This window comes from Melanotaenia boesemani, chromosome 12 (genome assembly GCF_017639745.1).
Source record: "Melanotaenia boesemani isolate fMelBoe1 chromosome 12, fMelBoe1.pri, whole genome shotgun sequence".
NCBI lineage: Eukaryota > Metazoa > Chordata > Actinopteri > Atheriniformes > Melanotaeniidae > Melanotaenia > Melanotaenia boesemani.
The window spans coordinates 10070516-10081994 of record NC_055693.1 but is presented as its reverse complement, the minus strand read 5'-3'; positions in this window follow the sequence as shown (position 1 = coordinate 10081994).

Here is an 11479-nt window from a genome sequence, read left to right as displayed (position 1 = left end):
TCTCGGCCCTCTCTCTTTTCCTCTCACCCCCCTGACTGGCCTCGGCCTTTTCAGCTGTATAGCTCAACAAGCTGCAGTCTGATTGGCCACGCCTGGACCAATCAGAGGAGCGGAGACGGAGGTATGCCGGCTCCAGCCTTTCCAAGCAGCGCTCCTTAATCAGTCACCAGTGATTGAAACAATCCACAGTTGCCCGCAATAAGCGGCGGCGGTAACAAGTTTCATGGGGGTTATTTAGACCAAAAAAAGACCTCTCTTGTAGTGTTGATTTTAAAGCCTGGTATACCTGGTTCAGAAGTGGGTAGCTTTATTATCGCAGTGAGCCATACAGTGATCACTTCATCTCTTTCATTTCACTAAGGAGACTTTAATCAATCTGCAATAAATGAATACAAATAGAAGATTGTGTAAGCTAAATAAAAGTCTATTTAAATTACATGATTTAAATAACATTGTATAAATGGCTGCAGAGGGAGCTGCAGAAAGGACTTTCTACAGAAACAAATGAAACTTTAAAGAGGCTATAAATGACACAACTAAGCTGTACACAGCAAGTTTGATCTCAGGGTTAATCAGTAAATGGACAATTATTTTTATCTATAAAGATGAGGGCCAATTTTATAGATAAATTGATTACCTGATGAAGAAGGCGTCCTCATCCTCGTAAAGGTGAAAAGTGCTTTCTGACAATTCTTAGTGTATTTTTACCTATTGTGGTTAGGTAAAAAAGAAACCTAGGTTCTTACCTAACAGCCTACTGTGGTTGAAGTGCCTGAGAGAACAAAACAAACGCTGACGGTAAAAAAAAAAAAAGCAGTAAATGAAAACAATGAAAATATTGGGCCACGTTAAAGTGGAACTTACTTAATCAGTATTCTGCTGGTAGTGTCAGGCTTGCCACTGAGGTGGGCAAGGGCATGATGGTGACTCATGAATGTGAGTCATCAGTCTGGAAGTCACAGATGATGGTGATAGAGTCTATGATCATTGCTGATTCATCGGAGGTTTGGTTAGAGTGACCATTGTTCATAGTTTCACTTAATGCCAAGTGTGTAAAGGTGCCATCAGTCCCCTTGGGATATTTAAAACAGTATGTATGTAGGAGGTAATGTCTTTGTCCTCTGTTAAGTGAAGATTTTAACATTGTGATTCTCAAATGTGTGTCTTTATCATTATGATGGAGGAAAAGAATCCTGGCCTGATGAGTTGGCTCACCCGTGCTGAAACATCCACCTGTTAATGAGTGATTGGTGTCCTAAATATAGAGCTCTTTGCAGTCTCCACTGCACCAAACTCCATCCGAGAGGCTGCTTTCTCGAGAGTTTGGAGTAGATTCTTTAAGATGAATCATGACACCTTTTCACACTTGACTTCAAGTGAAACTATGGACAATGATCACTAACAAGATGCTAGATAAGTGCAGGTGTTAGATAAGGGTGGTGAAATGCCAGCTGAGAGAAAAAACACATTCTGCCAAGTTCTAGAAAGGTAGTAATGCTTACAAACTCCCACCTGAGGCTAACGTGCTAACAGGATTTTCTTTCTACACAATACATGAAGTGTGTGAGGGGGTAGGTAAATGCAAACTATGACTGCTTGTGTACATAACTTAAATTTAAATTTTTTGTAGAAGCAACGGCTGAATACTTTTGGTTACCCAATAAATAATTGTGTCAATATAAGGTATCATTAACCCTATTAGCTGCTATTACACTCAGTGTAACCACGATTTTACTAAAAATGCATTAACATGCCTAATGCTAACACAACACAGACATCTTTCACCACTTGAGGGACAGTCATTCCCTTTTAAGTGTCGGTACACCCTCGTGTAGACTTATTCATAGTCTTGTGGAAAAGTTGGTGTGTCTTACAGGGTGTTAAAACTATCCTCAGTGAAGTGTAACAAATAAACCCAGAATTTTTTATGGCTGAGTTGCAGGCCAAGGAAAACAAACTGCATTCACTAATCCAAGATTGATGGGTCTTTTGGGAAGCTGACAATAAATTTCACTAGAAAACATCTCAACAAAAAACAGAATGTTGTACTCTGAGAGGTAGTGGTGGATCACTTGTTTCTTGATGTTAAAATGACCACAGGTGTGGTAGAAAAATGTGAGTTTTGATTATAAGTTTGTTAATTTTTTCTTAGCTTTGGATGGCAATTTGAACACTACACATGGAAAAACATGTCATGGGCCCTTCAAAGACAAACTAGAATGTTCTTTGTGTGTAATTTCATAGCCACACTTTCCAGGGTCTGAACACAAACGTCATGCAGCAGCGTTTTGGGAGAGGGAAGGGCCAATTTCAAGAAAAAAGTGGGTTATAATAATAATACAGGGTAATAACAGCATGAATCAATCTGATGGTGTCTAGACAGGAGGGATGTGATGTTGGTCAACTGCATCTGCTAAAAGAAAAACAAACAAACAAACAAAAAAAAAACATACCTAACCACAGCACTGACTTGTGACTCAAGTTTTAGGCCAGGTCCATTTTCTTTAGACTTTGTGGCGCTACTGAACTTAAGCAGTAGCTGGACAGGAACGGAGATTGAAGAGTAAAGGGGTGGCAAGCAGTAAAAAGCCCTATAGGCTGGAGTCAAACCTGGACAGCTGGGTTGAGGAGCTGTAGTCTTCAGGAAGGAAAGGTCAATGGAGGGAGAACAGATGGAGCCACTGGATTTAAACCAGATTCAATGTTTTCACAATGTAAAGCCCTTTGAATAAAGCAAGTGAACAACTTGAAGTTATATGCATCATATAGCATATAGCATAGCATATATGTTATATGCATCAAATAGCACATAGCATAGCATATAGCACGTTCTGTTAGCTTGCACTTATATACAGGCTAAATACTGTCACTAACATTCTAAACTTTTCACATACTGCTATACAAGTACAAGAAAAGACTCTAATCAGCTGTGTTGTATTTGGTTCTAGTATTTCTGCTAGCAGCTGCCATTTTTTTCTCAATCCACAAAAATATGAGAAGTGAGTTTTCAACGAAGCAATGAGATATTCCGCTTGCATGAGAAATCTATTCACTGATCCCAGGTGCTGTAAGTCAATCTCTCCAAATGATCACTCTTAACTCGCCATTATAGATCACTGACAGTAGAACACACTGCTCGTCTCACCACAGCCTCTACACCTAGATCGATGTATTTTTTTCTGTTTCACCACTCTTCTCACTTTTCACTTTTCTCTATCTTTCTATTTCACGTCTTCACTGTTAATTGTAATCCAGCTCGTAATATCAGCAGCGCACGCAACACCGTCAGGACGCACAGCCGCACCATACATGATACATATAAACACTCGCGTTTACTGTATGAGAGAACACGCATTAAGGTAGACTACATATACGGACATTTAACATACGGACAAACGCGCGCAATCAGGCTGCATGCAAACACGCGCGAACACGCAAGAGGGGCGCACAAAGACACACGCGTCAGTAACACGCATGAAGCATTAAACCGTTCACAATAACCATGTTAAAAATCGTCTGTTGGAATGTACATGGAGCCGGTTCCAGGGAGAAGAGGTTGAAGATCTTTAATAAATTACAGGAGCTGCAGGCTGACATTGTCTTACTACAAGAGACTCATTTAACAAACTCAACCATAGATCTTCTTAAAACAGCTCAGTTTCCTCATGTTTATTCAGCTTGTTACAATTCTAGGCAGAGAGGAGTAGCTACTCTTATTAATAAGAGACTAAATTTTGACATAGATAGCACAGTAGTGGATCCGGAAGGCAGATTTCTGATAACTTTATTATCTATTTGTAATATCAAATTATGTATTACCAATGTGTACGGCCCCCAATGCAGATGATCCCTCCTTTTTCCACTCCCTGTTTGCTACACTCCAGAATTATTCAGATAACAGAATAGTGCTAGCTGGTGATTTTAATGTAGTCTTGACTGAACAAGATCGCTGCAGCACATCAGGTAGTCATCGAGTCTGGCAGTCGTCAGAAACTATCAAACAGTACATGAAGGATTTTGGTCTTTGCGATGCTTGGCGCTCTCACCATCCTAAAACTAAGAGAATACACCTTCTTCTCTTCAGTTCACCACTCCTTCTCTAGACTAGATTATATTTTAAATAGTAATTCACTAATGGGCGACATTTCAGAGACTCAGATACATCCAATCAGCATCAGCGATCACGCACCAGTTTCATTCAGTCTGAGAATCAAAAATAATAAACCGATTGGTAAAAGCTGGAGATTTAACACCTCTTTATTGAAAGATCTTGAGTTTATGATTATTTTTAAAAAAGAATGGTCAATTTATATAGAAAAAAATGACATGCCTGAAACTTCAGCGTGTCTCCTTTGGGAAGCAGGAAAAGCAGTAATGCGAGGGAAAATAATTTCCTTCTCCTCACATAAGAAGAAGAAGGAAACAGCAAGAGTTTTAGAATTAGAACTCAGGATTAAATCATTGGAGGAGGCTTACCGCATTTCCCCCGAAGAGCACACAATGAATAATATAAGGAAAACTAAATTGCAGCTTAAAGAAATTATAGATAAAAAAACACAGTTTTTAGTGCAAAGACTTCGCTTGGAGAACTTTGAACATAGTAACAAATCTGGAAAGTTTTTAGCAAATCAACTAAAAACAAACAAGGAGAAAACAACAATCTCCTCTGTTAAAGATCAAGACGGAAACATCAGCCATGACCCAGACAAGATAAATGACACGTTTAGAAGCTTCTATAAAACATTATATGAATCACAGATTAATCCAACAGATGAACATATTGAACAATTTTTAAACAACATTAATCTACCAAAACTAAAAAATGAAAATAAAATAAATTTAGATGCACCTATTACTGTAGATGAACTCCACGAAGCTCTCCAACATATGCCCAACAATAAAGCCCCGGGTCCAGATGGTTACTCAGCAGAATTTTACAAGGAATTCTGGACAACGCTAGCTCCTACATTTTATAATATGTTGTTAGAAATACAGGAAAAACAAAAAACACCGCAAAATATGAACTTAGCTAATATAACACTATTGCTAAAACCAGGCAAAGACCCCACACTTCCATCCAGTTACCGTCCCATATCTTTAATAAATGTAGACCTGAAAATAATTAGTAAAGCTCTTGCCAGAAGGATAGAAAAAATAAACCCCTCTTATAATACATCCGGACCAGACAGGTTTTATAAAAGGTCGACATTCATCTACTAACACGCGTAGACTAATTAACCTCATAGATTACTCTACTTTACATAATCTAGAATCCACAATCATTTCTCTAGATGCAGAAAAAGCCTTCGACAGGGTAACTGGAAGTTTCTATTTGCAACACTAGACAAATTTGGGTTTGGACCTGCTTTCATAGAGTGGATTAAAATATTATATAATAACCCAAATGCATGTGTGAAAACCAACGATCAAACTTCTCCAAGCTTTCACTTACAGAGAGGCACCAGACAGGGCTGTCCACTCTCCCCCTCACTTTTTGCCATTTTCATAGAGCCGTTAGCAGCTGCTATTAGACAAAAATATAGAAATTAAAGGAATCCAGGGCAAAAACATAGAACATAAAATAAGTCTTTATGCAGATGATATATTACTTTTCCTTCAGAACTCACAAACATCACTCTCTGAGACAATCACAGTTATTAATAAGTTCTCATCAATATCTGATTATTCTATTAACTGGTCTAAGACTACAGCCATGTCCATCAACTGTGACCTACAAAACATCCCTAATATCAAAATACAGACAGGAAACATTAGATATTTAGGTATAAATATTTCCCCCAGATTATCAGATTTAACAAAATTAAACTATGTTCAGCTACTAAAAACAATAGAAGATGATCTCTTACGGTGGAGGCGCTTACCCATCTCACTAATGGGGAGAGTTGCCACCATTAAGATGATGATTCTACCTAAAGTTAATTATTTATTTTCAATGATACCCACTAAACCCTCCACCAGTTGGTTTAAATCTCTGGACTCTTTCATATCCAAGTTTCTTTGGAAAAACAAGCCGTCACGTATCAGTCTTAAAACCTTACAGCAGACTAAAGATAGAGGAGGACTGGACCTACCAAACTTTAATCACTACTTTATAGCTAACAGGCTGCAGTACATCTCAATGTGGCTCAAACCCAGTTATCTGGATGAGCCGTGGCTAGATGGGGAGCAGGCCTTGTGTGAGGACTTAGTCATCTCTGACCTGCCGTTCATCAGCTCAACCATTAAACCATATAAGTGCTTTAAAAGCCTTAACATCCGTTTTTCCTTAATGGCTTGGTGGGAATTCTGTAAGATAACCAGATCTTCCCTCTTTCCATGTAGACTTACACCCATCTGGAACAACCCTGACATCCTGCAGAACAAAAAGATGATAAACTTCACTCAATGGAAGACTAAAGGAATACAACAGTTAGGACAGATAATAGAAAATGGAAACTTTGTATCTCTCAACACAATTGTCTCACAGTATGGAATCAACAGCAATAAATTCTTAGAGTACCACCAACTAAAATCAATTATATGTAAGAAGTATACCCCTGTACAGTTAGACTTGCAGCTTCCTGTCAGAATAGCAGAATTCTTGAATCTTAATACTCCAAAATTATTATCAAAAATATATAGATTACTTGCAAAGCTAGAAGACAGGATATCTCTCCCAACTTCAAAATGGGAAGATGATTTATCTAATAACTTTGATCAGAAAAGATGGTCACAAATATGTTTAAACACTTTTAAAATGACTCAGAATTCAAATATACAACTAATACAATTCAAAATTCTCCATAGAACTCATTATACAGGACACAGGATGTTCAGGATGGGCCTTTCACCATCAGATATCTGCCCACACTGCTCTGAGAACACTTCTGATAGCTACATCCATGCGCTGTGGTCCTGCACACCTGTCCAAAGGTTCTGGATTAAGGTGTGTGAAGATCTCTCAAAATGGTTTAAAACCAGTTTTTCTGCAAACCCCACACTTTGCCTACTGGGCGACCTGGGTGACACTAACATAGGAATACACTCCATAAACTTGGTCCTCGCAGTCTTATGCATCGCAAAGAAAACTATCCTTGTGAACTGGAAAGATAAGAATAATTTGTCTATCCAGCAGTTTAGAAATCTCCTGTTAGATCACATCAGCATTGAGACAATGTCTGCCTCCTCCAGGAACCAATCAGATGACTTTCATTCCCTCTGGTCCCCTGTGACTGGCTACATCACCTAATGTAGGTGGAGGATTGCGGCTTCGCTGGGATGGGGGTGGATATGGGTGGGGGGTCCCTGGTGGCTTCGGGTCTCCGGTTGTCTCCTGGGTGGGGATCTCGGCTGCTCCGCTGCTGGGTCGGCTGGGGGTTCCGGTCTGGGCGGGCGGCATTGGGTGGGCCCCGGGGTGGGACTACCCCGTGGCGGTGGGGGGTGGCTGCCGGGGTGCCTGGGTCGGTGTCCGTCGGCCCCTGGCCGGGTGGCCGGTCGGGCCCGGGGTGGGCCGGGTGGGGGCCCCGGGCTCTGGGGTGTCGGGTCTCCCCCCTCTCCTGGGGGTGGGGGGTCTGCCGCTGCTGGGGGGGCTGGGCCTGTCCGGATGTGCCGTGCCGGGGGTTGGTCCGTGCCCTGGTGCTTGGTCGCAGCCCCGGAACCTGGGTGGGGGTGTGTTTGTATATAGGTGGGTGTGTGTGTGTGTGTGTGTCTGTAGGTATGCGGGTGTGTGGGTGGGTGTAGAGGGATGTGTGTGCTGTATGTGTGTGTGGGTGTGTATGAAGGTCTAGGTGTGTGCGTGTATGTGTGTGTGAGTGGTGTGCGGGTGTGTGTGTGGAGGTCTATGTGGGATGTGTGTGTGGGTGTGTGTGAAGGTGTGTATATATGAGTGTGTGCACGTGGAGGTCGAGGTGTGTGTGGAGGAGTGAAGGAGTGGGTGGAGGCGTGAGTATGTATGGAGGTGCTTGTGTGTATATGCAGGTATGTATGTGAGTGCGTGTGTAGTGGTGTATGTGTATGGAGGGGTATGAGAGTGTGTGTGTGTATGTGGGCACCGGTGTGTGTGTTTATAGGTATGTGCGTGAAGTGTGTGTGTGGAGGTATGTGCACGTATTGAGGTGTTGGTGTGTGAGAGGGTGTGTGAGTGGCTGGGGTAAAAAAAAAAAAAAAAAAAAGTGTGTGCGTTTGCAGGGGGTTAGGACGTGTCCTCTGGGGGGCGCCCTGGCCGGGTGTTGGGGGCGTGGGCCTGGGGTTCCCTTCCTTTGCCTCGCCCCCCTCCCACTCAGAAAGAGGAAAGTGGCCCCTTGGGCTGGTGGCTGGCCCCTGGGGGGGTTCGTGGCGTGCCTGGGTTGGGGTGCCTGCTCCGGGCCTGTGACGCCCTTCGGGGCCGGCGGGGGACGGGGGCGCCCTAAGCCACTGGCGGGTCGTCTTCCAGGGGAGAGGCTTACTCCCCTCTGGACCTACATCTCCTGACCCCTCCCCTCCCCCACTCTTCACTACATACACAGGTAGGGCTGTGGGAGGTGTGCTTGTTGCGCTGGGCGGGGCAGGGGGGTCATCATAGTGGCCCTGTTGCTTCGCCGAGCGGCAGCATGCCTCCCAGCTTTTAATTCCACTTAGTCACTGAGCACAAATAACATTTGCAACATACAAACACGTTTTGGGGGGTGGAACATGCGAGGTCAGGTGGGTGGGACTGCTCAGGTGGCCCCACCCCCTCCTCAATGCAGTTACTGCCCCCCAATTTTAACCCTCTTTTTTTAATTGCAAACAGCACATAATATATTCCATCACTAGTGGGGGAGGGAGGGGGGATGGGGTCTTCAAGCGCCCCTGTCTCCATGGATGGCCCGGGGGCGGGGCGGGCCGGGTGGCCTGTCGAGTTGGCCCGGGGCGTAGGCGGGCTGTCCCGGCGGGTTTTGGCTGCTGGCCCTGGGGGGAAGGTGCTGTTTTGGGGGTGGGGAGTGGGGGGCGGGGTGGGGGGTTGGGGGCCTGGCTCGTGTCTCCTTGCCTCCTGGCTGGGGCTGTCCCCCCGTGGCGTGGGGTGGCGGGAGGATGGTGGTGGGGGGATGGTGTTTGTGTGTGTGTGTGTTGGGGGGGGGGGGGGGAGTGGTGTGGGTGTGGGGGGATGGGTGGTGGAGGGATGGTGTGTGGGAGGGTGGGGTGTGTGGTGGTGGATGTGTTGTGTGTGGGAGGGGGGGTGGTGTGGGTGTGGGAGGATGAATGGTGGAGGGATGATGTATGTGTGGGAGGATGGGGTATGTGTGGGAGAATGTATGGTGCAGGGATGGGGGAGTGTGTGGGAGGATGGATGGTGGAAGGATGGTGTGTGTGCGGGAGGATGGATGGTGTATGGGAGGGAGGATGGTGTGTGTGTGGGGGAGTGGTGTATGTTTGGGAGAGTGGGTGATGGAGGGGTGGTGTGTGTGTGTGGGAGGATGGGGTACGTGAAGGTGGATGTTTGGTGTAGGAGAATGATGTATGTGTGGGAGGATGGGTAGTGGAAGGAAGGTGTGTGTGTGTGTATGGGAGGTGTGAAGGTGGATGAATGGTGTGTGAGAGGGAGGATGGTGTATGTGTGGGAGGATGAGTGGTGGAGGGATGATGTGTGTGTGGGAGGATGGGATAGGTGTGGGAGAGTGTATGGTGGAAGGATGGTGAGTGTGTGGGAGGAAGGATGGTGTGTGTGTGGAAGGATGGATGGTGGAAGGATGGTGTGTGTGTGTGGGAGGACAGAGTATGTGAGGGTTGAATGGTGTATGCGTGGGAGGATAAATGGAGGAGTGGAAGGAGAGTGTGTGTGTTTGTGTGTGTGTGTTGGTCTGGGGGGGGGCAGGACTGGTTCTCGGGGTGTGCGGCTGGGCGCTGGGGTGTGGGGCTGGCCTCTGGTGGTGGCCGTCTGGGCGGGCCGGGTCCCCCCGGGTGGCGTGCTGGCCCTCGGCCTGTGGGGGAGGGGGGTGTCCCTGCGCTCCTGGGCCCGGGCCCTCTGCCCCGTCTGTCCCGGGCGGCCGGTGCCCGGGGGGGTCGGGGACTGCTGGCCTCGGCCCGCCGGGGCCGATGCCCTGGGTCCGCGGGGCGGCTCCTGCTGGGGTCTCCTGCTGCTGCCTTCCTGGGCGGGCGAGTGGTCGTCTCTGTGGACCGGTCGGGATCTGTTGCCTGCGGGGGGGCTGGTGGCCTGGGTCTCGGGACCGCTGGCCTGACTCTGGCCTCTGTTCAAGTGAGGTGGCATCTGCATGATCACTCTGCATGGTCACTCCTTCCTGAACGTCTCCACACAGTCTTTGCGTCGCCGTGTGGCCGAGTTCTCCAACACATCCACACAGGTTTCTCTGCGCGTGTTCTTGAACACAGCAGTTTCACTTATATCTATTATCATATTTTTTTTTCTTTTTTTTATTATTTCTGTTCTTATTATTATTATTACTCTTACTCTTATTATTATTATTGTTACTATTATCAACTAGTTGTGTAATGACCTACTGGCTAGGATGATCGTAGCTATATATGTTGTAAGTAGTATGGATTACATGGTCTTCTGTATGATGTTTCAAGTCCCCACCCGCACTCCCCACACCCTTTCTGTCCCTCTCTCTCCCCTCCCTCTTCTTTCTACTTTCTTTTCTCTCTCTCTCTCTCTGTCCCCTCCGGTCGAGTCCAGCATTAAGAGTCTGATTTAATAAAGTTTTTCATCAAGAGGGACTTTATACATGTAGTATAAATCCCTGCTTGATAGAGTAAAATTGCCCAGCACCAGACAGCAGCCAGACAATCATTCTGTTTGCAACGTTGCTGGACAAGACAGGTTAAAAAAGGAAAGAAAAAAAAAAAAAAAAGAAATCTATTCACTGGCCGAGTCATAGGCAGCCTACTTTTGAGTCATGACAAGCCACAGAGTCACTGTCTTTTCTTTTTATACCAACTTCTAAGAATAAACCTCACATGATGAGGATTAAAGAGCATTTTTACTTTTTATTTGAGGTGTGCTTATTGTAGCTGTTCCTGATAAATATCTGTTTTGGTTTTTTTTGGCCAAATTAAGGAAATATCTTTAAAAATTTAACATACAGACCCAGTCAGCGTTTGGACACATTCTCCCATTAAATCCAGTGTGTAAACAGGTGTAAACCTTTGACTGGTAAATAAGTATAGATCCTCATTTTCCACAACTGTGACTAATTTATATAAATTGACTCAAAAGTCAGAAAGAAGAGTGTTTGTTTTTGATTGGTTCATAATCATCAATGTTTTTGTTCTACTACAGAACGCTATCTGCATCCTGTTTCAAATCTGCACCATTATGACTTTTCTCCTCCTGCTTCTCAATTTGCATGTCTTAACTGATATATTAATTGGCTGATGTTTTCTCTCTTTGCACACATTTTTCTTAAGTTGCAGTGCATTGAGTTTTTTCTGCACACGGGCAGGCCACCAACATATAATAGAAAGGAAACTTCATCTGTAAAACTGGGCAATATATTTCAAG